Source organism: Solea senegalensis, linkage group LG2 (assembly GCF_019176455.1).
Source record: "Solea senegalensis isolate Sse05_10M linkage group LG2, IFAPA_SoseM_1, whole genome shotgun sequence".
Taxonomy (NCBI): Eukaryota; Metazoa; Chordata; class Actinopteri; order Pleuronectiformes; family Soleidae; genus Solea; species Solea senegalensis.
Window position 1 is genome coordinate 5,671,663 of NC_058022.1, and position 27,702 is coordinate 5,699,364.

A 27,702-nucleotide genomic window follows, 5' to 3' on the forward strand; every position below is an offset into this window, starting at 1 on the left:
CGTGGAGGAACGTGACGCTAGAGAAGGCGCTGCTTCTTTGCACATGTTCGACAGGTGAGTTGAGCCCTAGCTTACTGTGACACACAGCAAAATGAGTACTTTGAGTGAGTTCCCAGCTTTGGTACTGGCACCATATAACACCTTATAAAAATGAATAGAACCCTGGCGGCTGCACTGTAACAGTCCGGTGACTTAACCAAGTTAACTGTTACATGTGTTTTGGATTTACATGCATTGAGTGTCTGAAATGGCCGTCGTGAGTGAGTCCTGGTGAAAGAGTGAATGGGCCCCTCACATGGCAGACATTTTGACAGGTGTAAAAAATTTACTAAGTGATGGCTGAGTTCCATTTAGCTTCCTAAATGTCGGGGTGTATGCTGGCTCACTGTCACGTTGTCCTCACTTACATAAACTGAATGGAACCACTGTTAATTCCAATTCCTGTTCCTGTTAAGCTAATGCTAACACAGCCAGCCTTACAGCCCGTGTTCTCCTCATGTTTGCAAATGGTAACACAATATGTGTATTTTTGTTGTTATTTCTGGGTTAACGGTGGTTAATTGCAGTGATGATGCTTATAAGAAGTACTGTGAAGTAGACTGTTACTTGATTAATTGATTACTAAATTAATAGTTAACTATTTTGAGTGTTTTTTTTTCAATAATTAAAACAGGTTTTCTGTTTGTTCAGCTTCTTCAATGTGTATATTTTATGGTTTATTTGCTCAATATAACAAAGAAATCATTAAAGCTGAATCATTTTTGTTTTGATTCAAAACAAGACATTCGAGAACATCAGCATTTCCGTGTTTGGTAAACATTTTTTAAGATTTTCTGATGTTTTGCGGTGTTTGGTTAATCAAGAAAATAATCGATTATGAAAAAAGTTAGTTGCAGCCGTTTTATACTGATAATGAGTATTTCATAATGGATTAATCTCATTTACTTTATCAATAATCAGTTGGTTGTTCGGTACATGCAATATATTCATTTTTTTCCAAACCTCAAGAAGCCAATGCCCTCATTTAATGTATTTTTAGTCCACAAACCAAAGCTATTCACTCAAACTGATAAACAGATGACCAAAATTATTGAGCACTAATTAAGTATTCAGTTAATAATTGATTAATCTATTAAACATTGCAGCCCAAAAGCAGTTTAATTAACTGCTAATCTGAAAGGTTAATGCTACAAATGAATTGTGTTTTGCTTGATTAAACCTGGTAAAAGTTACTCTTCATCTTTTGACTGACTTGTTGTCTATCAAAAACCAATGATTTTGTTGTTACTACGTTTTTGTAGGGCCGTGCTAAAAGAGCTGGGTCTTCTTCAACTTCAACAACTTTATTCTGGGTCTTGCTGCCTGAGTGTCCAAGAAGAGGGACTGTAAAGATGTACCAGGTTTGGATTTATTATGTTTATATGAAGCCCTGTTAAGGAGCTGAGGCAGATGGCTCATAGTAAGAAAAGCACAGGTGTTTGTAATCAAATGAATGATGTCTGATTCCCATTTAGCCTCCTTGGTTTCAGAGTGCACGCTGGTTTGTTGTCCCACTGTCTTTACTAACAGGAACTCAACAGAGCCATCGTTATTGTCATTTGTAACACCTGTGCTTTACTTGCTAAAACTTCTCACAAAAGAAGGCCTGTTAGTGAACACATAGAAGGGTCAGTCAGTTGTGCGTTTGAGTATTTATCATCGGGGACATTACATGAATTGTGTATCACAAATGGTTAAAATAAGTCTTGTTGGAGAAACCGGTTTTAAATGCTGACTTAACACTAAGATAAGAGTGAGCTTGTTGGGTTTAAGGTGAAGGTGGTGCTTACAGTGCAGTCCGTACCTCAGCTTCAAAAATCTTAACAATCACGTTAATTTATTTTACGATGTGTGAATGACCTTATGGCGCCACAGAAAGGGAATGGTACTGAATCAGAGAGCCCACATCTGTGGACATGGAAGTAGTTCTTTTTGGTGGATGAGGCAATCGGTGGCAGGGCATCTATTCAGCTCCTGTGCCTCATTGCCTAAGTCTGCAGACAGAACCCTCCTGTTTCCACATCAGCCCTCCCTGAGTCAGTGCCATCGGATCCGGAAAACTACTCTCCAGAGCCTGTGAGTGTGTCAGGGTCAGAGCAGCCAGGACCATTTTTTTTTCAGGTTTTCATAAAAGTTCCCACTGACTATTAGTCTTAATGCAGTTATGATAACAAACCATTACACACTGTCAGTATTCACAGAAGGTGAACTGTGAGCATCATGTTAACAAAGAAGAGCATCAGCATCTGTGCTTGTTCTCTCTGTGCTTGTAAAACAAGGAAAGTGTGACTTACTTTTGCAACTTACAGTACAATACATAAAGTAACTCCCTTGACATCATCGTCACTGTTTTATAGTATCCGTAACAAATCTGAACCTCAAAACATTTTTCTTGAATAGATTTTACATTTTATCATCAGTGACTGTGATAATGTGGGGGAGTGGTTTTCTGGTTCTATGGCAGCACTGATGTCTCCAGTCATGGAAGACAGCAGGCATACATACATGTGACCCTGTAACATGAGTCAGCTTCATCCCAAGCTGTTGTGAATATATGGAGTGTGCAACTAACAAAATGGCCCAGTGGAATGCCTCCCGATATTGACACAGTCGGCCTCCACCTCCTCCTATGGTGCCTTGGGCTGTGCGTAGGCAGTTGGAAATGTAAATTCTTAAATGGTTTTAGTCCTATTTGTTGGAGAGGACCTTTTTTGTCCGCCTGTACGGCCTGTATTCCTTGGCAGCAGTGTCACTAGGTTCTGGTGTCTCACAAGGCTGCATTTTAGGCCCTTGCCTTTTTTCTTTACATGCTGTCACAGGGTTCCATTTTTGCCATTATTAACAAAGTTTAGGTTACGTCTTTGTAGAACTGACTGGACGACATAAAAATATGGAGGATTGACATTTATTTAATTAGGGTGCAAATATGTTTTATTTTGTTATCTCTTTATTGTGGTTCTTTTGACTTTATCTATTTTATTTATATTAAATATCTTTTGGCCATGACGTTAACCAAATAGACAGTCAAAAACCTTGGTGCATGCATACCTCGTGTTAGAAATGATGTTAAAGGGACAATGAGGGTTATGAGTCACTTTGAGCCCCACCATACTTTGTGTTCAAATTCCTCCAAAGTGAGTGCTTAGCCCAGCCCAAGCACTCACCCCACTCCACCTGACCAATCAACACATCCCAGAGCCGTGTAACAGATGGCTGCAGGGGTCATCATGGGTTAGCTGTGGCAGGGAGGGGTATGGCTAAGGTTAGGCTGGGGCACAGTGAAGTTTGGGATTGTTGTGACATGGCCTGTCTGCCTGTCAGTATGCAGGTGGATGAGTAGCATGTGGCCATGAGGCCTCCAATCCACCCCCACACACACACCCCGTGCTTCCCTAAAGTCAGGGCTTTGATTGCAGTTCAAGAAGCCAGAACAGAGGGATTCACTGGTCATTCCAGTCCAGCCTCAGTGAAGCTCCATTCAGCTTACTCAGCACCCCCTCACACCTGCTCTGGAAAAGTGCAGTGTTAAGCCTTGGAAGGGAATGACCAAAGTAAACACATGCCACAAGAAAGGATGGATGAACCTTTCAGTGTGGTACTATGATTAATCAGTGCCCTTTTAGCCCTAAGACCTTTGACTTTTTTGGGTGTGTGTGTGTTAAATTATTTTTTATTTTTGAATTTAAAGTTTAGAAACTAGAAGTGCCGCTCTTGTGTAATTCCCAAACTCAGTTTCCTGTCGGTTTGCATTTTTGCAGACAGCATTGGCTGTCCATGTAACTTGTCGCCATGTATTTTAAGTTTCTATTTTAAAATTGGCATAACTTTAAGTTAACATAATGCTAGCATCGTAATATGCGGAAAATAAGATGACAAATTTGATTTGCCATTTTTTATAGGTTACCTACTTTTTAGGCTCATGTGTTGCCCTTGTCATTTCCAACATTAGTATCTGGCCTAAAGTCAGTAGTACAGCATTATATCTGTGGGCTTCTGCAGTTCTTAAATCTATGTCTTTGCTACTATTTAAAATGATGGCATGAACAGCTGTCTTGTGTGACTATGGCAACTTACCAGATGGTGGTCAGTGATGATTTGTGTGATAAGGAAAGTTTGGCTTCAATACTAGAACACCCCCTACAATGCATCTAGACTCTGAATTTTGAACTTTGAAAGTGCATGTTACAGCTGAATATTCCTCAAAAAACATGGTGGCCTCCGTAGAGCTGACTTTCCTGATATTAGTATAAAAGGCCCATTTTGGGGTAATGAAAAAAAACAAAAATTCATACATCCATAAAAAAATAAATATTATATTGTCAGTTTCTACCAAATGAAAATAATTTCACCTAATTTTTTTTACTCACTGGACCTTTAAGTCTAAATATGGAGATGATGACAGTGTAGCTTTCAAACTACTGTTATGCATGCAGTAGACTAAAGATGCATACATATATAGAAGATATTTATGTTGGACATCCTGAAACCCTGGTGCAGTAGTGTGGCACAACAGGTCCTCTGGGATTTCGTGGCTTGCTGGACCACAGTTAGTTCCCAGAGGAGAGGCTGCAAAATAAACAGGCAATCCAGCGCAGAATGAAAAACAAATAGTGTTTGCTCACACATGTACGTACGTCACTGATATCTCTGGGAAAGTTCTCTCGCTCAGGCTGGCTCTTCACTGGCAGATGCATTTGCCTGGTGGGCTTGTTGGGATGTGTGTGTCTGTTTGTAAGGGGTAGACCGTTATCATGGCAACCTAAAGTGACTGGTATCAAGTTCTTCCTCCTTCCCTGTTTTGAGTTTTTTCCTGCAAGTGCATGTGTCTGTCTATGTCTGTCACCGCCTATCAGTAATATCCATAGCTCTTGTTTATGTGCACATTGGGTCCATATGACGTGAAATGTGACTTCGGTCCAGTTATATCAATTAGAATCACATCTGCAGGAAGGTCGGCTAAAAAGACATAACATCGCCAAACATGTGAACCCAACTGAAAGCCTTAAATCATAGAGTATGTAACGAGTTCTCAGATTTAAGCAAAGTTGTGTGTCACAGTCATATCAACACCCAAAAGGAAGCGTGACGCAAAAGTGGTCCAACATCTGGCCCCAGAGCTCCAGGAACCTTGATGCTGAGAGGAAATGTCATTCAGAAAGATTTATTGACTTACACAATGTATTAAACACATGGTGTAGTAGAAATGCCTATCGCTGCTTGTGACACCTGTTGTTATGACAATCCCTGTCATAATCCAGATGAGGAAGACGTTTGCCACTCAGTAGGAGCTGGCGTCATTGTCACATTTGCACTTAAAGCTGTGAGAGAGGAGACCCTGACATGAACCCAAAGCACTCGCTGGCTCGGCCTGTGGCTCCCACAGCAGTAAAACCACTCATCCTCTGAGTGTTTCATTAAGTTAACAAGCACTAGCTCTCTTTTATCCCCTCCCCCTTATCTTCTTGCTTTAAAATCCTAACCACAGCAGGTCTCAGTGCTGTCTTATAGACCTTCTCTTTCACATCACCCCTGACACTCGTCTCCACCCACTCCTTGTGCACTGTCCATTACTTTGGACTTCATCAGCTAATCAATAAATTGAGAGAATAATTACAAATTATTCGAATGTGAATGTAATCATTATTTGCAGCCAAACCATATAGTATGAGCATGTGAAACCTTTTTAAATGGGCAAATTGTGTGGATGGTTTTTGTCAGAGTGGAAAATTACTAGGACAAAATCCAAATGAATCACTGAGTGGAATGGTGGTAGTTAAAGTAGAAGGGAGGCAGCAGAGAACTAATCAAGTTCCTGTTGTCTCTACAAGGTCATGACAGAAAGCCCATCTGCCCCCTGACCTTGACCCCCGCATCAACATCAAATCACCCTCAGCTGTGTGCATATGAGCGCGTTGATGTATACATGTGTGACGACGGTAATGCTACACTACCCTGAGGGTTAGGTGCTGCTGAGGGAGAGGGCGAGGAGCAAAGGTGACCCAACCTTTGACCCTCTCTCCATTTCTGTGGACACACAGCCACAGCTGCAACGTCCAGCAGGTGCGGCGACTCATTTTCCGCTCAGTGCTGCAACTCTAAAGGCTTGCAGAGAGGCACTGACTGTCGAGGCATGTGGTACCTTTAAAGCTACGCGTTCTCCAGATCGCTGGAGGAACACAATGAGTCGACTGCTAGTAAAAACAAAAGGGCAAAGTGTGCATTTGGATGGCTGCTCTAAATGTGTAGGCCAATGAATACACGGTCTCTGCAGTTTTGTATATTTGCTAATTTGTCAATTATGCAATTACAGATTTGCATTTAAACAGTCATTATTACTTTTTTGAAAAATTGAAATTAACACAGATGTGGTTTCTACATGAAGACCAGATGTTAAGAGAACACTCACTCATCATTTTTTTGACAAACTCTGGATAATCTCTGGAGCGGTGGGTCTGTACATTCTCCGGAGTTTGATGTCCACACGCGTCGAACGCCACAGTGGATTGTCTGTCTGGTTCAGGCGTCTTCACGACACCAGAAAAAATCCTCTGCAGGATGAAGCATGCACTGTACACTTGCCCATTCACTTGGAAATAATCGGGGTGAAGCCTGTGAGCTAGTTCAGGCAGTCAACCTGAGCTGCACCGCATACACGTGACCTAACACACCCCTCTCGCTGTAGTACATACCAAACACACCCTTTCAATTTGGTGGTCTGTTTAGTCTGCAGCCATCTCTCTTTGCCTGTCTTTCTACATGCTGCCTTCTTTCAGCATTACTGCCCATACTTCAGCTCCACCGTCAACTCGAAAGGCCCCTATGGGGAGTTAAAGATATTTGCTCATCACTCCCCATATCACATGTAACATGATATATGGGGAATGATGCGGCCGTAGCTTGTACAGCACACTCAAATGTTTTCCTGCTGCAGTAAACATTTTAAATTGGGTTGTGTGACTAAGAATTATACTATACAACTCTGGAGATTGTCTGGATTGCATTGACACACAGCCTCTCTGGGCAGTTTGAGAAAATGTCTGGACAGCGTCTGAAAGCACCTTTTGTTCGCCAAGGTTCTTGGTTCGAACCTGTTTCCTGTTGCTGACTTTCTGTGTGGAGTTTACATGTTATCACTTTGCCTGTGGGAATTTCTTCCAGGTTCTCTGTTGTGCATTATCATTTATACATGTGGAAACAGTGGTATGGTCTGCTTTTATAATTATGTTATTTTCTTTTATTTGATCTGTTTTTAATGATTTGGACCTTGAGTCTGAGTATTAACTGAACTGAACATGTAATGAAAATGTATTAATGATTTATTAGTTTGTGTGGGAGTGAGTGTGCTTTTACTTTTTAATATAAGGCTGCTTCTGAATTTCTCTTGAGGGGCTGGATCTGAGAACACAATGTCCAGCTCCCTGGTCACATCTCTTGATGATGTTGTGAATAAGCCCATACAGGAAAAGCTCTGGGTAATTCATAGTGGGCAAGTGGGTGAGAGCGCACAATCTCCTGCTGTGCTCATCATATGTGAACAAAAACCCCTGAAAATGACCTAATGTTATAGATATTTTCTGGACTTTGACTCTGAAAATGGCTTGTTGCTGTCCTGTGGTCCAGTGCGAGCTGGTCTTGGCTCCAGTCTACCGGGACCCTATAAAGATGCAAAATAGTGAAGCATCTGAGTCCAATAAGTGGCTCCAACAGTGGCAGCCCAATTTGTACAAGTATGTTCACTGACCACTAAACGGTAAAAAAAAAACAAAGGAAAGAAACAAACATGCTTATACTGTGTACCACATATAAAAAAAATAAGAGGAAAAAAGATTGAAAATAGATTGTAAACCGGAATTTAAATTGTAAACAGATTGTTTCTTTCTGACTGAAAGAATGACCCAATAACTCGAACAGTGTCCAGAAGAGAAAAAAAAAACACGGCATCAGCCGCACAACACCCATAATTAAGAGAATTGCTCATATTGATGCATGCACTGAAGCATCCATTCTGAGCGCTCTACTGGCAGCTGGTTGGGGCAGTCTGCCATCATGCCGGTCTTGTGGGGGATAGAAGGAATCTGTCCAAACAGTGAACAGCATGTGAGTGTGTGTGTTGCTGCCTTTTTAAGATATAATGTGTTTCAACGTACATGTTTAATACATGGACAAGTGTCCCTCACATGCCGGATGAGTGCAAATCTGCCTTTGCTAGGCTGTGTGTGTGTGTTCATGTGTGGCAAACGGGTGCCCTGTGTGCCAAGCCTTGCCAGTGGAGGGCCATGCTGAGACCAGAGTTGCAGTCCGGGCCCTGGACTTCAGCACCTCAGGCAGCACTGGCTCTTGGCTGACCTCTGCCTCCACCAGGCAGCCCTCACTCACTCACCTCATTAGCTTGACAGGAGCGACCAAACAAATTGAGGGCATCGCGGAGCTCACAGCTCTTCCATGGGAACATTTTTGAACCCACCCACCCACCCCTGCCCCCCCCATTTTTCTTTTAGTCATTGTGGTGTATGTGCTGTACACAAACACACACCCACGTGTAAACATTTATATCTACGCAGAAGAGTGTCAGAGTTTGTGTTTGAACAAACAGTGGAGGACGCATGTAAACATGCATTCATTCATTTTCGACATCCATCAATGTCAGCTGAAAGTATTAGATCGTTTTATATTTGGGCCCCACTTCAAAGTCCCCTACGCAATACCTTTTATTTGTGTGGAGCTCAAGCCATTGTAACTACACGCATGGCTGCCACTTTTGACAGCTTTAGAAAACAGGTGTAATCAACCTTGAAGAATTGATCTTGCTGCGTGAAGATTGAATATCTTCTACCCGTTTATTTATTTGTCCCATCAGCAGTGTTTCACTTGAATTGTGGAGAAGCCAACCAAGGCATACTTAACTGCATTTATGAAATAATGGCATTAGGTCACTGACCAGCTGAAAGAAATCTAGAGTTGGTCCTCGTGTAACCGGGGGATACCAAACAATAACATGATTTATGACACATAGCAGCCTTTTGAACCTTCTTTATGAACTGTGATCCCATTGTGCAGTTGTGTTGATTACACACAGCTTTGAGGACACGGTGTTACTCAACATGTCGTCATACACATGGTATGCCGCATGAGTGGATGTCAAATATAGAATTAGGCTTGTGTTTTATGGCGACTGATAACACCTCGGCTGCCATGGCATGATGAAATGCACCTTCTTTAGAGCAGAGGTCGGTTTGGTGTTGTAAATAAGGTGGAGGAATCTTAAATATCCAGCGTGTAAAATGGTTGACATCTAATGGTCACCCCCTGAATTTGCCTGAGGATAATTGATTTCCCTTCTACTACACTCCCATCATACCCTGTTAGTATGGTCCCTGACATTCTCAGACCAGTTTCATACTTTCCATATCTGCAGGTCTGCAGAGGTTTTTTTGTGTGGACAATGCAAGAACCCCAACGTTTTGTGACCTCCAGTGGACTGTACCAAATGTATGATTTATTTATGAGTGCAACAATGACCATGTACACACAGGAGCAAATGCATCCCGGCTCTCTGTGAACACAGAATGTGGAAAGTATAGATACAGATGGGGTGCTGATACTCCCAGTCGCTGCAGTATCTTACTTCACAAGGGGAAAACACGCGCTCAAGTACAGTGACACTTTAAAGAGTATGGTCTGCTCAACATGAGGTGTCCTGAGATAACTCCTGGTTTGAGTTGATGCTACGTAAATGAAACTGATTTGAGTTGACATTCTCCCTATATGCATTTCGCCTTCAGGCCTGTAGACTTCCTTTTGCTGGCAACCTCCACTCCTTCCTCCCACAGCACAGTCAGCTCAACCAAGATGGTCTCTGCTGACCACAGTACAATGTTTGGCAGGAGAAATACGGTATTATGAGGAACCGGAGCTTCCTGTCCAGGTCACTCTCATACTTAAAGTTTTAGGATTGGTACCTGGCATGCTTTCCCTTAATAGTTATTCTTCCGTTTTGTGTACCTCAGAAATGACCAGATCTTTCCTTTCCTTTCCTTCCTTGTGACTGCTGACCACACAACAAACCAACACAGCCCCTCTCCAACCCAAGACCAGTTCTCACTGTGCCCAACCACTTCTTGATTTTTAAGCATACTAACGGTTTGGTCAACAAATAGGCCTCACTTTGCATTAATGAGCTATTTTAACGTGGGCTTTTGCATTGTGTACTATCATTACTGTCTACTCTCTTTAGTTTGGTAGACTTTCACACCCTCTCCCCCTAATATCTGCCAGTTTGAGTAACAAACACTCCAACAAGTGGGGACACTTCATGATGAAAGCTTCTCTTATGTGGCTGATTGCTGCTGGCCTCTGTTACATTTCATTGTGAATTAAATTTCTTAGTTGCTGTTTGAGGTTGTGACTTTGCAAATTTGTGCATGATGGACATCTTTTTAAAACTATCTGGTCTTTGTTGTTTGTTCATATCTGGTGGATTTAGCCAGGTGATTTGCAAGGACCATGGGAAGGTTGCGTTATGAGTCGGTGGGTCAAAAAGTTATCAACATGTAGAGTACATTGTTACAGTTTGGCTATGCTAAAAAAGAGACGCAGTGAGAACAGAATGTATGGATACAAAGGGGAAAAAGTTATGTTCCCCTAAGAGAACTCTTATAAAACATTTCAGCCATTAGTGAATCTTGCCTTTGTTTTGCGTGATTGTCTTCTGAAATGGGGCCAAAAACATGAAACAAGTAAAGCAGGAGGGGAAAGAACAGAGAGACAAAGGGATAAATGGGCAGATCTGAGTAATACAACAGGATTAGCATTGAGACGTCAGCTTATACTATGTTCACCACTAATGAGGTGAGAGAATCCTGCATTTAAACCAGCGATGGCACTTTAAAAACCAGTCGGCTGCCTTTATTATTTCAGGAAATTCTCAGAAAGCAGCCACTATTCAAACAACTGTTTGCCCTATATCTGAAAACATGCTTCTGGTCCAACTCCCCATTAGTCCAGTGTGCTGTAATCGGTCATCGGACTCACTCCTTTATGATTTGTTAACCACTTGGAGTCACAACTGTAACACCTTTTACAGGTAGCCTAATAAGCCGTAAACACGGTAAGAATGAAATTGATTCTGTCACACCATCTATTCTTGCACTGACTGAAAGAGGCAGGGCACAACCTGTATCAGCCTGCCACAGGGACTGTATACAAATGAACATTCACTCACATCTTCACCTCTCCAATTAACCTAATCCTTTTTTTCTTTTGTTTGTAGGCTGTGGAAAGAACCCGCAGAAAACCCACTGGGACACAAGGAGAGCGACCCTTCTGCTACACAAATTCCAGGCAAACTAGCTGGTAAGTGTGCATGTTGGTCCTTTTACCATGGACTTTGCTCTTCATAAATTCACTGACCTTAAACATCCAAAAAAAAGTTGTATTCTATGGCAAGACAAGGAAATCCATGAAAAGCATGTTTTTCCACATTAAAAGCCTGGACGTAGTACTTTAGTTACTACTTGGTAACAATTGAATTGTACTTGACACGATTGAAAATTTAGCTGTAAACTAGAAATGGAGATGAATTAGTGAAGGCTGGCTTGGATTGGGTAAATAAAGTTACAGGGGAATAAATTATTAAAAGTTATAGAAAAAACATTTCTCCAGGTGAATATTTTCCCCCAGAGAGCAGGTCTGGGTCTTCCCACAGATACTGTAAACGTGAGTAAAAGTAAATATGAGCTCTATACAAGAACCATTCTTAACAGAACATCCACATCTGAGGTGAAAACCAAGAGCTGGTAAAGGGTCAGTTTGGCAAAGCCATGTGACCTGTGGCACTTCCCGTCACTATGTTTTATTACAGTTACTCTGAGTGCAAGGTTACAGTTCCCTGACTTGATGGGAACAATAATGAGATGGTTAGTGATGACAAATACCCCACAGCATGCATATGATAAATCCATCAGTCATCATCTGTTACATGACCTGTTGTATTTCATGTTTGTTTAGGCAAATCATTTTGAGGACACTGTAGAATGGCCAAAGCCTGGTAGAGTTGGTCCATGAGTTGTATCAGGCCTTGTGTGTGTGCCTGAGGCCATCTTGCAGAGTTATATCACAAGTTTTACTCTTTTTAACTGACTAATACTTTGTTCAATAATTAACACATTAGTAAGGTTAATATCTGTGTATCTTATGAACATCTGTGTCATCAGAGTGCTTCTCTGCACAGGGTTACACAAGCATCTTTTCCTAGCACCAGCCTCATTGTGTTGTTGGGCTCAGGAAAAACATGCCGTGCCACTAATTTACAATATGAATTTTCTAAAGATTAAGTAAAATTCATGAAATGTGCAAACCAAGTGCTTAGGCTACTTCTAGATGAGCAGCATCAATCAGTCAATCCGTCAGTCACTCAGTGAGTCAGTTAGCATTGGATCCCTGGGTTATACCCCTTGATACTCTGGGTTTGCCATGCTGTAATGTACACAGCCATGTAAACACACACTATGTTTTTAGGCCTGCTGATGCTGCTGACATTGATCCTCACTAAATCATTTCAATGCATGCAAGGGATGTGTTACTGCAGCCTCAATGGCACACACACACACACACTTAATTTATTTTTAGCTTGCGGTCGTACTAGCTCAACAGTCTGTATTCCTGACCATCGTCGTGATAAAAAACATGTTAAACATGCTTACTGGGTGTTTAAAGTGCATGTTGTCTCCTGCACGCTCTATTATGTTCTACTCTTGAAGAATAAAAACATCTTCCCTCTCAGTATGAGCGCGCTCGTCCGACGTCGCCTTGAAACGCGCATCTCCAGTGAACTTCCCCGAGTGAAACCCAGGGTTCCATCTTCAGGCCACTGTGAATTTATTCAGCCACATCTGGGGTAGTCGTTACAGAGCTGTAGCTCTGCTGAAAGGCAGTGGGAAGGAATTGTGATTGAGTGGTGTAGAAAGCACAACATGGAATAGAGACGAGCGAGAGGACAAAATGGGAGGGAATATTAACTTGAAAGGTCCTCATTTATGTGTCAGACTGCCACCTTGGTGTAGTTTAGTCCCTGCTGTTGTCACTAAGTGCTTGTTTCATGTTATGAAATATTAAATAATCAAACTGCTCACTCTTCCTCACCAAAGTCCATAGAGAAAGTCAGTGTTTTGAGCTTATGGTGACACAGGAGTTGCTGGTCTACAGCTGCCTGACTGATGTGTTTTTGTCACTGGAATAAATCTGAGTGGTGGAGTTCATACAACAAAGCCTCAAAGTGACACATTTAGATGTACGGATGGAGGCAGCAGTGGATCAACAGCTCATGTGAAATCACAGATTTTCTCTATGGACTTTGGTGTGGGGTGTAAGTGGTTTACAATGTGTCATGAACTCTAGTTTCCAGGCAAACAAGGCTGTCTAACGATGGAATAATGCAACAAACACATTAAGACATGGCAGATTTAGGCAGGTGTAGCTTTCAGTGGGTGAGCGTTTTGTTAAGTTGCTCAAATCTGTCCATATCTCAAGCTGGCCTGTGCACAGCCAGCACTCTCGTGGTGCATATTGCAAGGTCAGAGCTGCCCATGCCCTTACGTAACCACATTTCAAAAAACCTGAACTATCCCAATAACTACAGCAAGAAAACTGACTGAAAACCGGAGCACAATTTATCTTCGAAATCTGTTTACACTGTTCAGTATGTGTCTTTCTCTATATCAGATTTCGCTCTTTTCTCTGTCTGTCCTTGTGTATGTATGTGTGTGTGTGTCCTGTTCTTTCCCTGTTGCCTGGAATCACATGAAAGGTGGACAAAAGAAGTTCAGCTTCCTGTGCTGGGTGAGGTCCAAGGACCCACTGAGCATATGAAAGGCACTGCAGAGGAAAAGACGAAATGAAGTACAGCAGTTGAGACGCGTTATTACTTAAGACAAAGCCAGAGGTTTTGGGATGACGCGTCAAACCGAGGGATGAGTTCAGAGGAGTGTTTTGGATAGCAACTCCGAAAGGCACCGCCATCGCATAATACAGTGAAATTAACTGGACAATAAAGTCCAAAATCTAAAAGAAAATAGCTTCTCTGAAGCAGAGATTCAGATCTGCTTTGTAGTGGTTTTGTGTTTCTGCCTTTTTCAAACATGCAGTACTGATGATTGAATAAATACTCTTGCATGAATACTTTTTCCAGTGGCTGGTGTTTGCACCACAGGTATCTAGCCGGCGGCTTTCATCTCTGCATGTGTCCAGCACCAGTGTTTTTTGGTTGCCCCCTGATTGCGTTGCTGTGGTTGGATGCAGCGAAGAAAGTGTTGAAGCCAGCCTCCTCTGAGAGGTCAACCAGGCTGTGTTAGAGCAGCCTGTGGTAGTCTTGTAATGGTGGCCTGCTCGCATGTGACCAGGACACACTCTTTTCTTTTGATGCGTTTGGTTCATGGTGGGGGAACGCTGTCTTGCTTTGCCTCGTTAAACCTATAGAAACTGTTGGAGGGTGAAGCCCGTATGAAAAAAGCATAAAGAATAACCATTATAACCCGTGTTGCGTGAGTGGAGGCAGAGTCGTCTAACCTGCTGCTGTCCTCAATAGACGATGACTTCTAATGGGCACAGTGACCATACAGCAGGAAAAGGTCTCGGCTCATTCTCATTGACAAAGCAGGTGCACAGTAAAAGTTCAGTCTCTGCAGTGGAGAGTGGCCAAGCCTGCAGTTTGAATTCAGTGTAAAATGGAAGCATAAAGGCTTTTCAAATTAGCACTGGGGAGGAACTTCCAGCTGTGTTCAACTGAACCACCCAACCTTCTGTTCCATACATGAGACTATTTAGCTGCGGTTCTTATTTAATGTTTTGTTTTCTCCACATGTTCTGACTGACTAGGTGTATCTAAAGCAAATATTAAAGATATAATTCATCGGGGTGGGAGTTCCGGGGTACCTCACGATACCAACGTATATCTTAAAATAAATGAGCGCTTGAGGGCTTAGCTGCTGTGTACTGTGTGAGTGGTGCACAATTTCAAGCAATTTGGGCTGAAGTTATGTTCAAAACATTTCATTTTTATGTTGCCACAGGATGTTTTTCAGTTTCAGACGAGTGCTATATAAAGATTGAAAAAGCATTTTCAAATTAGCCATGGTTGAAATGACAGAAGTGTTTTGTTTTTTTTGTCCACAGCATCCTGTGCACAGTACTGTATTCAGATAAGATCTAATCAAGACAACCATAATTACATTAAGTGCACGGCAGTTCTTTTTGCAGTATGTTTTGTTCCAGTGTGGTCATGCAATGGTCAGACAAACACAAACGATGCCAATGCAAGCAAACGTAATAGACTGATTGGAGAATTACCGACTGCTTTAAAGGACCAGTGTGTGACCTTCAGAAGGATAAGCGTGTATTCACTGTAAAATAACCATGTTTTTTGTAGCTTAAGAATAAGCCTTTTACTGTAGGCAAGGGCCTTGTTGTACAGGGGGATCCATCTTGTGTCACCATCTTTCTAGATCAGTCCAAACGGACAGACCACCCAGAGGTTTGTTTTGTGTTTTGAATTGGAAGCTTACTATGCAAACCAAGAAGAATGACATCCTCTCTTGGATGCGAAGGTCACCATTGTTTCTCTGACACGCCTGGGAGTCACCTTTTAGATGTCAGTAATTGTTACACGCTGGACCTTTAAATTGAAATAGCATTAAAAGAAATATGTTTTTGGCCTGAAAAACCTCTTAATTCTCAGTTGATATCTCTGACTGCATCCCACTCTGCTTTCTAACCACAGCCTAGAAGTTACACAACACATGGATTTTATCAACATGTAAATTCTGGAGTGACTTCATACAAAGCAAATTGACAAAGACAGGAAACAGAAGGAGAGATTTTCTGTATATTAGGCTACATTTTCCATTCCAGGTGTTGTGCCCTGTTTGGATTGAGAAAACGCACGACGGCAGACAGTCTGCGGGTTCAGCTAAATAGTCTCCTAATGATTGTGACATTGTTTGACCCCGTGCTGTTCTAGGTTTCGTCAACACCGCAAACCTGGGTGAGCTACAACACATCCTGATGTCACTTACGAAATCCAATAGTTTTGACATGTCTTTACTTTGGAAAAAGTGAGGCTTCTTTTGTAAACTGGCCATAGAGGGCTGAACACCAGCACTGCCCTTACACCACACACACACACACACACACACACACGCATACTTCATCCTCATCCCACTGCAGAGCCAAGGCCAACATTTGATTGGAAATGACTGATAATGGTTGCTCTTTTGCACAGTTGGAAACACAAACAAACTCGACTCCAATATTGTGATGAAGGGAAGTATTTAGCTTTTCACTGTAGCCAATGAGGGCTGTGATCTTCTTGTGAGATAATGTTATGTTTGTGTCATTAGGACACCATGGCTTGTTCACAAGTTTGTGGAGGATGATCTCCTCCCACCCATACCACACTTCCAAGACTGTAATTTACTGTTTTCAGAAAAGATGAAACTAGTCAGCATTCATTTTTTTTGTGTGTGTGTAATTATCCTCTATTGCCGTTTTAGCATTGCTAAAACAACAAATCTAATGATGGCCTAAGACTTCTGCACAGTACTGTACATATGTGTGTGTGTGTGTATATATATATATATATATATATATATATATATATATATATATATATATATATATATATATATATATATATATATATATCTTTTTTGCATAAAACCGGAGCTAATCCCATTTCACTCCTACACCAATTAGCATGTTCATGTTTAGGAGAAGGGTGGCACTGAAAGGCTAACTGGTCCTTCAAATTAAGACTTTTCATTGGCACAGTTGAGAGTGTTATGAACTATTTTCAAGAATAACAGAACCAATGATACTAGATATTATCGGCCTGAAGATCTGCTGATTTGACTGACTACAACATCAGCTAAATACGCTGCTACCTCCTTGATTTGCATCTTCTATAACTATTGTGTTTTTTTTTTTAATCTATTTTGCTCTGTGAAGAAAATGTATATCTTCATCTGCTGCGAAATGAGTAGGCAAAATATTGTGCTCACTACAGAAGAGACTAAATGATCTTTGCAGTTGGGTGCAGAGAAAAATGCACATATGTACTGTATATCAGTATTGGTTATCCCCTCAAGTGTCTGTTTTCGAAAACATCACTTGACATTAAAATAGTTCCCTTTTGAGTCGCTTAAACTGTCGTCAGATGCTCTGTAGAGTGACATGAAGTTATAAATTATATAAATATGACTTAAAATAGGTGGGGCGTGTACACGTCCTCTACAGGTTGTCATAATTTTCGGGAGCTTTTCAAAACATCGGTCAGCAGTTTTACATTTGCGAACAGAAGCACATGTGTGATTTTCCCTGAAAAGAGAAAGGTTCAAGTGTATTCATTTCCACAATTGCAATACATGTTTTGACAAGCAGAGGGACTTTGAACACTCATGTCACTGACACAAAACAAAGTCTTTAAAACCATAAAAGCTACGTGTAGGGCTTTCATGCTTACCTTCCATCAGGTTTACACTAACACTGAAGCCTTCTATATGCTGGTACCTTCATTCAACACGACAATCTAAATATACTCAGACAGTATTTACACAGGCCTTATCTACCAGACTGACATCTAACGTTGATTACACTGCAGTTTGGGGGCTTTGACTCTTTTGCACCAGTATTTCTCTTAAGTCTACAAAAATGTCTCTATAGAAATCTGCCAGACACTCAACATTCTTCTTGTCTAGCTTTAGTCTTGTGTAGTTTTATTCACCAGAGCAGTGGAAAACCCTTAAGGTCTTTTAGGCCCTTGGAGCATGCCAAGCATATCAGCATTTTTAAATTATATTGGAATTGTTATTATTATTACATCATTTAAAAAAAATAAATTTAAATTAGCATTTCAGTTTGAAAAAAAAAATATTATGTGTGTGAGGATTGACTGATTGGATTACACAAAAGAAAAGGTAAATGCTGATTTTAATATAACACAAACAACTAGCCAGGTCATTTCTAGTGTCGAGTAATCATTTTAGCTCGACACTAGCTTAAGTGTTCCTCTGACATTAAGGATTTCATTTGCACCGTAATGCAGATGGTCCATCCATCATTTGGTAACATAAAATGCTATGCAGCATTGCGTAGGATCTGGTTGCCCTCCAGGATAAAGCAAATAATGAATTTGATAAAAAGCAATTTCATATTTTCTTTAATCATCACCCTGCCCCATCCTCCAGGCTTAAGGCTAGAGCTACTGTCTCGCATGGTTTACTCTGTATTCTGTCAAGAGGTTTAAGCTACTCGAAGTGCAGTTTGTCCAGACAGCACAGATGGTAAAGGGATAAGACAGCTGTCCTCAACTGTCAAGGGATGTGATGTATCTGGATTAATGTTGCGAAGAAGAACCAGGACTCTGCAGTGGACGTCTCGTGATAGCATCCACTCGCAGTCATTTTGTGAAAAATCGCCTCGATCTTTTGAACAATGGGTTCTTTATGAACTAAATCCACATAAATTATCCAATAATAGACTTCATGGCCAGGATAGGTATTCACCATACTTCACCTTCTTGAAAGAAGGTTACAATTATGGCTTCAGTATGAAACTGAGCACTTTTGAATTATATTTGTGATTGACAAAGATGTAAATAATGTACATTTAAAAGCTGGGGTACATAATATTTTTATTATTGCTCTGCTATGTCCTTCAATACTATCAGACCTGACTGAGGGAGTGTTTCGGTGTGTACACCAGCAGCACAAGACACAAATGGTCATTTAAATCAGGTGTGATGGAGTAGGGAAACCTCTAAAACATCCAGGGCAGGGGCCAGGATTGAGAAACACTAACTTAGAGCTGCCTATACAAAGTCAACATGTAAACTTACCATTATTTGAAATGTTAAGTCGTGTATCTTATCATAAGTGGCCAGTTTTTGGTTTCGAACTCTCTTGACGTTTGCACTACTCAATTTAAAACCGAGACCATTGTGTTCATTGTCCATTTGTCTTGCATGTTCTGTTTAACCAAGTCTTTCAGACACATGGGCCTTGGTTCAGTCCCCTGGGACACAGCAGTCAACAATGAGTCTGACTTTTCACAAAATAGAACTCGCCATATCACTGTGCTTTGTGGTAGACCCCGCTGATGTCATTCCAGTTGTCCTTGGCTTCTTGCATCAGAACCATATGATGCTCCCATGTTCCTCCACTGCTGCGCGTGGGTCTGGTTGTGGCCTGTGTGTATATGCACCAGTGATTAGTGGTGACGATGATACTTCTGTAAACATTCCAGCTTTAGTGCAACTGCTGCTTTCCATTTTATGGCATCTGTCTCTTTTTGGGTAATCCTTGTGAAAATACAGGTTTCTTAATTTACTGGCTCCAAAAGCTTCCTCCAAAGTGAAAGTTTGGGTTGGTTGGGGGCTGAGGGCCATTGTAATCTTTTGCTCACTTGAAATTATGAAATTTAACTTGGTAGGGGTAGGAGAATCTTGAAAGGTACCACCGATCCACCCCAAATCAGTCTCTTATGTGTCCTTGATCAAACTTGTGACTTTATTCCATGAGTATAACTGACTAACGTGCATGATGACAAGCTGTTTTCAGACATGAACTCAAGAGAACTGGCTGCCACAGACATTATCTGGAGATTTGACTAGTGAGCTGTAGGCGAAATTCTTAGAATGTCCAAATAAGGGATGGGTCAGGTTCGTCATATACTGGTCAAAATCCGATCCAATCCAAAAATCTTACATCGTGTGCTTCCCTATGCACAGACTACAGAAATGTAAATGAAAATAAGCTAAAGCATTTTAGCTGAGCCATGATTTGGCTGTTTATGTGTTCTTTTTGGGAGAACGATATTTGTTACACGGTTGGAGAATTATGTCTTTGAAATTACTCAAATGTGTTGTTCATAGTTCATTAATGGCCTGAAATGACTGTACTAATATGACTAATATAGCTATCGGTAGATACTTGAGTTAGATCTCAGTATTGGTATCGGACACTAAAAAGTGGTATCATCCCATCCCTAATCCTAATTGACTTAAGTTCTCATATAGAGCCCCTTCAGACAATCGGGAAATGGAAATCAAGGGCTTATGGGCAGGTTTGCACTAATATTGCATAAATTCCTTTATCTAAACCACCCTAGTGCTCACTGAGTGATGTACAAGTGAAGAACCATCATTTCATTGTGTAGGCAATTGAAAAGCAAGAGTTTCAAAGTGCGGCAATGCCATTGAAGCTAAAATTCTGATACAGATGATCAGTTTGAGACTTGTGTATTTGACCTAGAGCAAAAAGGTGGCTAGAACCGCTTAATTGAATGTAACAGATTCCTCTGATATATTCCTTTATAAGTAATCCATGCATAAAATATCAAGTAATGGTACATGACTAAACATGCGGGGGAGTTTGAAGGTAGATTTCTTCTTTTTGTTTTTTTGTAGAATGTTCTTCTGACGATAGTAATATGATATTCAGTGATCCACTTTTGATTTTTTTTTTTTCATTTTGGCATTTGTACATTTTTGTGTGTGCACTGGTGTTAATAGTGTCTTGTATTGTACACAACATGTAGCTACTGGTTATCTTTGATCTACTGATCTCCTCTGTGCTCTTCTGCGAAAAGGTGAGACTGAAAATACAGGGAAACTAATTATAAAGCACTGTTGCCTCTTTTCAGTTAAATGTATTGGCAGCCAGTGCAACAATTCACTTCATGTGGTACCTGTCTGTCAAACATGGTGTAGAATAAGTAGGTATTGTGTGTTGTTTATGACTCTGGCTTCTGTACCGTATTAGTCACACAAGAAAGATACTTTAATGTCGATGCAGACAAACTTGTCGACACGTTTAAGAGCAAAAACATACATAACCACACACGCACACCAACTGTGAAATGAAAACAAATGGCCCATTTACAAAGTACTAAAAGGTATGCTTTCACCATCTCTCATGCAAAGTAGCCATGTGAATTAAAACGGAGTTGGCATGGCTGTTGCCTTCTTACGAGAAAGTCAACAAACTCCAGAGCTCTGGTTTAAATCTCCGAGCTGGCAAAGCACTCAGTCGCCTCCTTCTCCTTCTCCCAGACATCGTGTTCACTGCATGAAGTTTGGTCATGGCGCTTGTTTTCTTACTGTTTCAAACCTCCTATGGCATTGACACAGTGCACCCGCTGTGCCCTTGTGTTGCCACTGCCCCCTCCCTTCCTTGTCCTCCTCTTACTTGATCTGTTTTGCCAGTGGCGTCTTTCTTTATTAAGAGCAAATGTCTGTTATTATGTGCAAAAGAAGTAGCACACACAGCTCGCCTCTCCAACCTCCTGTGACCCCCTCACTGCACGTTAGTTTACGGGGCATTTGTCTTTCAACTGCTCCTCTGCCAATCTACAGTGTGGCTGGCGGTGTGGCGGACCACGCCTATATAGCCTTTCTTCCTGGGCAGCCACCAGACAGCAGCCAGCTCCTGGAGGGACCAACAGCGGCTTTAGCTGAGGGGCCAAGCCCGAGGCCCATTTGGTTTTGGTTTCCTTTTTGCCTGCCACTGTGCCACACCTAGCATGAGTTGGACTAAATGAGACCAGTGTGTAGATCGAAAAGATCGGGCTTAAACTGAAACCAATAAAAGGCGAGACTGTACAAACGGCTCCACGGCCCTTCGCAGGTCATATGTCTGTCATCTGTCAATTTATTCATGTTCTGCCCGCCCCGTCTATAACTCACTTATGCATAAATTCTCTGTGCACGCTATCGAACTCAGCCATTTAGAGTGAGGAGGCACGGCTCGTGCAGACATTGGCATTCACTTGTTTCTACTATTTTACTCGACACTATAGGCAGAGACACTTGCACAGGGAACATTCCTTCCAAATGAATATATATATATATATATATATATATATATATATATATATATATATATATATATATATATATATATATATATATATATATATACTGTCTTGTGTTTCTTGTCATTGTCCAATCTGTTGCTTTTTTCTATGTAGTAATGTAGCTATTGCCTGGCAAAATTGCTATAGTGAAAAACAGTTGTGTGGAGCTGATGGGCTTAATCAGGGTTGTGTGAACTCATTTGACAATGGCTTCATTTGAAAGTTACATACTACAATTCTAAATACTGTATGTGTAAATGGCACTATCTATAAATAGACACATGGTTCCCTGGAGGGCAACGTAAACAACCAATTACACCTAAAAGTCAAGGTAATAACCTTCAGATCCTGCAGCGTTTTTCAAGAACTATCCAGGGGAAGCCAGAGAAATATCAGCTGCCATCTCGTCCAAAGTACTAAGGTTATAAAGATACATCCTTCCCTTCTAATTGCAAGAGCTGGAGATGGTCCAAGTCCTATTTGGTCTCTCCCTTGGCATTGTAGAAAGTCAAGTTCGAGAGAGTCGTGTTTCATTCAATTTTCCAAGAACTGCTTCATTTTTTTTTTTCGTTTAAAGCTCACAGTTGAAAATCCCAAACCCAACAATAACAATCCCTCTCATCTCTCTCATTTAGCGCGGCGATTGGTTTTGCTGATTGATGGTGTCGCCCAGCACGCCGCTGCTGAAGTACAGATACTTTTATGGATGCTGCAACTGCCACATCTTTGCGTCATGGTGTGTTAGCACTGATTCACTGTTATTAATCTGAGCACAAGTGATTCTCATCTTCACTTCGTCATTAGGTCGATACGTCTCAGAGTTGCATAATTTAAACCTGTGTGAACCATAGAGAAAACCTCGAGACATTCTGGTGTCACTGTTTTTGTACTCTCTGCATTGCTGCTTTACTGTGGATTTTTCTGCACAATATTCAGTCGTTATATGTTTTTGTTTCTCCTCCTGCGTCCTTTGCGAGGCTAACCTTTCCTGAGTATGCAGTGTCTGAAATCTAACAAACCGCTTAAATATTGCATTAAGGTGTTAGAAGAAATGCTTGGCCTCTCCCAGAAAACATCATGAGATTGTTCTTGCATTATTTTTCCAATGTGGTCTTGGTTAGCACTGTTCAGGCTTTGTGTTACGACCAGGCTTAGGGGAAAACCTGATCGCAACATGAATAATGAGACTCCCTCTTCCCAACACACAAGAAACCACCAGCAAGAAGTAAAACGAACCATTTTAAACGTTTATTAAAACCAAGCACAACAAGTCTGCTGGCAGTCTGACTGTGAGTGGTTTGAGGAAGTCTACTGCAGCTGGGATGATCAGGCCTCTTGTACTGGTACCTCCTGTGCAGGACCGATCAGCTCCCAGGATCCACCTAGACTCACACACATGTCATTCACTCGCACACCTGCAATCCCAATCTCACAATCGCATGGACACACATACACACAAGGAGAAAAGCAGTTTGTCGACATGTACAGTTCAGAGCCACATTTGGATTGTTGATCTTCAGAGGCTGTTTATTGCAAAGAGGTTACGGTAAATATTTGAGTTTTTATGGCGAGTTTTGTGGAGTTTTGCCCCTTTTTTTTCTCAGTGTGAGGCTGAGAGCTTTATAAAGTACCACCTGATCACTGAACAGAACACAGGCCACAACAAAAAAGATACAGAATATTCAAACCGTTTGATTTATTATCACTCTATAATTTACTACCTGAACAGGAGAGCACTATGTCAACCACGCCAACAATACCGAACCTGACCTAAACATTATTTGTCTGAGTCTGGCCTGAGAGAGATTTGCAATGGGCCTCGGATTGGTGATCCAACCGCTTGTCTCCATGCATCATGATGCAGTATTTTATGAAAGTTCATTTTCCAACAAAAACATTAAATCACCAATAATGTGACCTAAATCCGTTTCAGTTTTTCTGCTCAGTAACTTTAAAGCCTCACACAGTAACTGGGAAAATGTCCCATTTTTTTTTCAAGTGTGACAGCCAGGCATGTACACACATACTCAGGTACTTGTGTACAGTATGTGTCTAATGTGTATACAGAGATTTATGATGGCTGAAGCTGCCACAGAACTTTATTACCTTAGTTTTTGTTGTAATGCATCTGTAAATCAGGAAAAAAAAGTGGAAAAATGGGGTAGTGTGGGTAAGTCAGTAGGTACCTGACTTAATTAGGAGTGAGCTTTCACTACCAGATTACATGTCTGGTATCTACCTTTCCCTTTTTTTGACTAACGCTTGAGCTTTGGCAAAAATAGTAATATTATTGGGGAAAGTAAAAACGTAACACTTTCATATCTTTGTGAACTTGAGGGGGGTCATGGGGTCACAATACCAGTTGGTGCTGTTTAAAAGGTAAACCGATAAATAGATTTGTTTCTTTCGCTTTACTTCACTCTGTATGATGATAACTTTCTGTTGAATCCTTGCTTATTTTGCACGCGGGAGAATAAAAGAGACACCAGACCCCATTTTGATGCTCTCCTTTGACTCAGCAAAAGCCAGCTCCCTTTTTAAAAGCTCCTGCTCACTGACCCTTTTGTGAAGCCAAAGCCTTGGCAGGGTGCCCAACACGCGAAACATGGAAGGGAAAGTACTTGTTTTAAGGAGGGAAGCACAACACAGAAGGTATGTTGTGCTTGAGTGCCATGCCACTGGAACAGAGGAGTTTGCTACTAAAATACCTGCCCCCCACCACCACCACCGCACTCACACTCCCCACACGCAAGAGCCGTTGTACTGGAAGACTTAACAGCTGGATGGCAATTACTACAAAATTACTCGTGTTTTCTCAAAGTCTTCATAATTTCCAGTCGACTTCTAATTCATCAGTTCACGTGTGCTTCATCCAGGGAGCTGAGGAAATAAGCTAACGCCCTGCTGCTATTTAAAGCCTGAACTCTTCCAGGTATAGGCCTTGAAACTGTGCTCACTTGACCGTGCCAAACATTTACCAAAAGTCTTCGTCTGACACCTGTGACCAAGTCATGCAAAAGCAATTAGTGCAAACCAAACACAGACGTTTCATGTGCAAGAGAGGCCACACAAACCCATCAGTTATCCAGGACTAAGCAGTAAAACCATTACAAGACAATTAAAATTCACTCGGACTGAATGGACTTGTTTTCTTTTGCTTAACTTACATTGGTGAGCGGTTGAGGAGCAGACATCAAAGCGCCTGCGTGGGTGTCTTACAGTCATCAATTGTGGTCAAGGCCCTGGTGGATACATGTCAACTATGTAATGTACTTTATACCATTACTGTCACATCTCACACTGTCTTCCTCTAGCGAGCACTGAAATGGATGCGTGTGACAGTGGTTTGACCCCGTCCAGGTGGTTTGCATTTGGAGGAGAATCTATTTATAGGACAGTTAAATAGAGCCAGGTGTTGTCAAAAAGCCTGGCCAGGGCTGGCTGGCTCTCTGGTGTCATGAACAGCACACTTAGATTACACAACTGAGGCTTCGACGGCCATGCCAGCTGAGGTACATTTACCCAATGTTCGGGAAGCCGTTCTTGGCCGTAGCTAAGTGAAAGTACCAACCAAGTCATCAAGATCAGAATTGAAATACTGACTTAAGGGCAAAGGAGTGTGACTGCTAGGACGTTTTCAGTGCACAAAAACAAAATGTGGTCAGTGTATACCAGTGAGAGCATAATAACGGTATTTCAGTAACATAAACATGAATGTGTTATTATAAAAGCAGCATGTCTGTGTTTCTTTGCGTGTTTTGAAGGATCAGTTAGTCATTGTGGGAAACAGTAAATCACTAACTATTAATTTCAAGCGTGTGATGGAAATTTTCAGGATCACATGATTTTCCACTACCTTAAATCCACCGTTTCCCAAACTACGTATAAATAATGGCGACGGCGCTCTCTTCGCCATTAGTTAATGTTTACTTCAAATTTCAGTGAAACATGACTGTGTATTTTTCTTCTTTATGAGTGGGACTTAGCTTCACAGATCAAATGGAAATTGGCACCTACTGGATCATGAGACATCAGTTTAACATTAAGACGGGCAAAACTGTGGACTAATTATCAGGGCATAACAATCTAGATAAAAGAAATCAAAAGAGACAAAAACAGAAGCCAAGTTACTCAATATTTTGCCCATATGTTACTCGTGGCTTAAAGCTGCAGTGTTTAACTCTTTGAATGTCAGCAATACTATCAGCTTGTTTGTTTGATGTGAGATTCCATGCAGGCGAATGAGTGAGTAATGTTACGCAAGAGAGCAAATTACTTGATGCCTGGGAAATGCAAATTCTAAGGTCTCTGGCTCACCAAAGAAAATGACAGAAACGATGCCATGGGCAAAGCGGCTCTTACAAGTTGCCCTCCCATCTTAAGCTGTGTCAGCACATTCAGTCCTTGAATTTGAGGGAATTAGTCCTGAAAAGTCCTTGAATTTGATGTCAACCAAGGTGGGGGAACCCTGATCTGACAATGAATCACTTCCTATGTGCAACTCGGGGTCTGAACACTGCTAAACTGAGCTAAATTCAGAAACACAGAGGAAGTCGTATGGAGCTGATTTGACATTTGACAATAATTTGAATAGTTTGAATTTGCTATTTAAGTTATGCACTACAGTTTAAAAAGAACCAAACTATTTGTATTTCTTCAAAGAGTATTCAATGTTGTTTTCATCTGTTCAAAATTACTCGTGACCCACAATGGTACAAAAAAAAAACTACAACAAAAAACTGGCTCAATATGTTTTTCGGAAATGTCCACACATTGAACAAGGCATCAAATCTGTGTCCACGTTGAAGTTGCCAAGTCCAGACTACAGCAGACATGCTCCAAACTGATTTAGAGAACTGACTACCTTTTGATCTGAGGAAATACACAAACAGCGTCTCGCCGACCACAGATGCCATCCAGTTGGCTACAGTCTTTCACAGCTCCTTATAGCTGCCAAACCACAGGACTCTGCCCACTTCCAGTCTCCACTCCATCACATTAAATCTGAGACTCGATTCAAAATGCGTATCGGTCGGTAGTCTGGGCTTCGTTGGCCACAATCAAACACAGTTCCTCTCCCCACTGGTGTTTTTGCCCCAGTGGTAGACAGGAAGAGGAAGAGACAAAATGTCAACGTGAAAGATGCAAATGTTCAGGCCAAGTCATTATTGATGGTTTTATGTTTACTTTCTTTTAGAACAAAAATAAAAAGCAGCAGGTTTCTGCAAACGGTTGTTTTCTGTCTCAAAGTCTTGCATTTGAACCACCATGATGGAAAATCTGGAATGGTGTTTTTAATGGGCTGTTATTATGATTTTCTCTTCTATTTGACACTTTTTTAAAAATCCATGCTGACCTTTACTGTCTGACGTACTTAATATGAGATGAGATGAGGAAAGTTGGACCATAGGAAAGAAGCAGAATTTTTGAATTTGAGGATTGTGTCAGTGGAGGGTGATGATACACCCAAACTTTAAGAAAATGGGAGCCATCTTGCTGAACAATGTTCACATTAGACTCCACTCGACCAAAATGTTTTAGGAATGTCACACGGAGCCTCTACACATTTGTCCAAACTGCACATGTCAGTGTTATGGAATAAAAGTTGTAAAAAAACAACAACCCCAAACTACATCAAATTAGTCTTTACAGCTATACACATAACTATACACATTTTTTTTGTCAAATCTTTTCTGCTCTTTTTCCAGTGGCAGATTTCTCTAAAGAAAACCTTCAACCTGGAGCTTACGGAGAATAATA

The 27,702-nt window shown here is 41.2% G+C and overlaps 1 long non-coding RNA gene across 1 annotated transcript; it reads left to right on the forward strand.

Annotated features, from left to right (window-relative positions):
- On the forward strand, nucleotides 1–27,702 carry LOC122785765. Its single transcript, XR_006362347.1, has 4 exons — nucleotides 1–54; nucleotides 1,302–1,400; nucleotides 11,309–11,391; nucleotides 27,651–27,702. It is a non-coding gene; the product is annotated as an uncharacterized LOC122785765 (long non-coding RNA).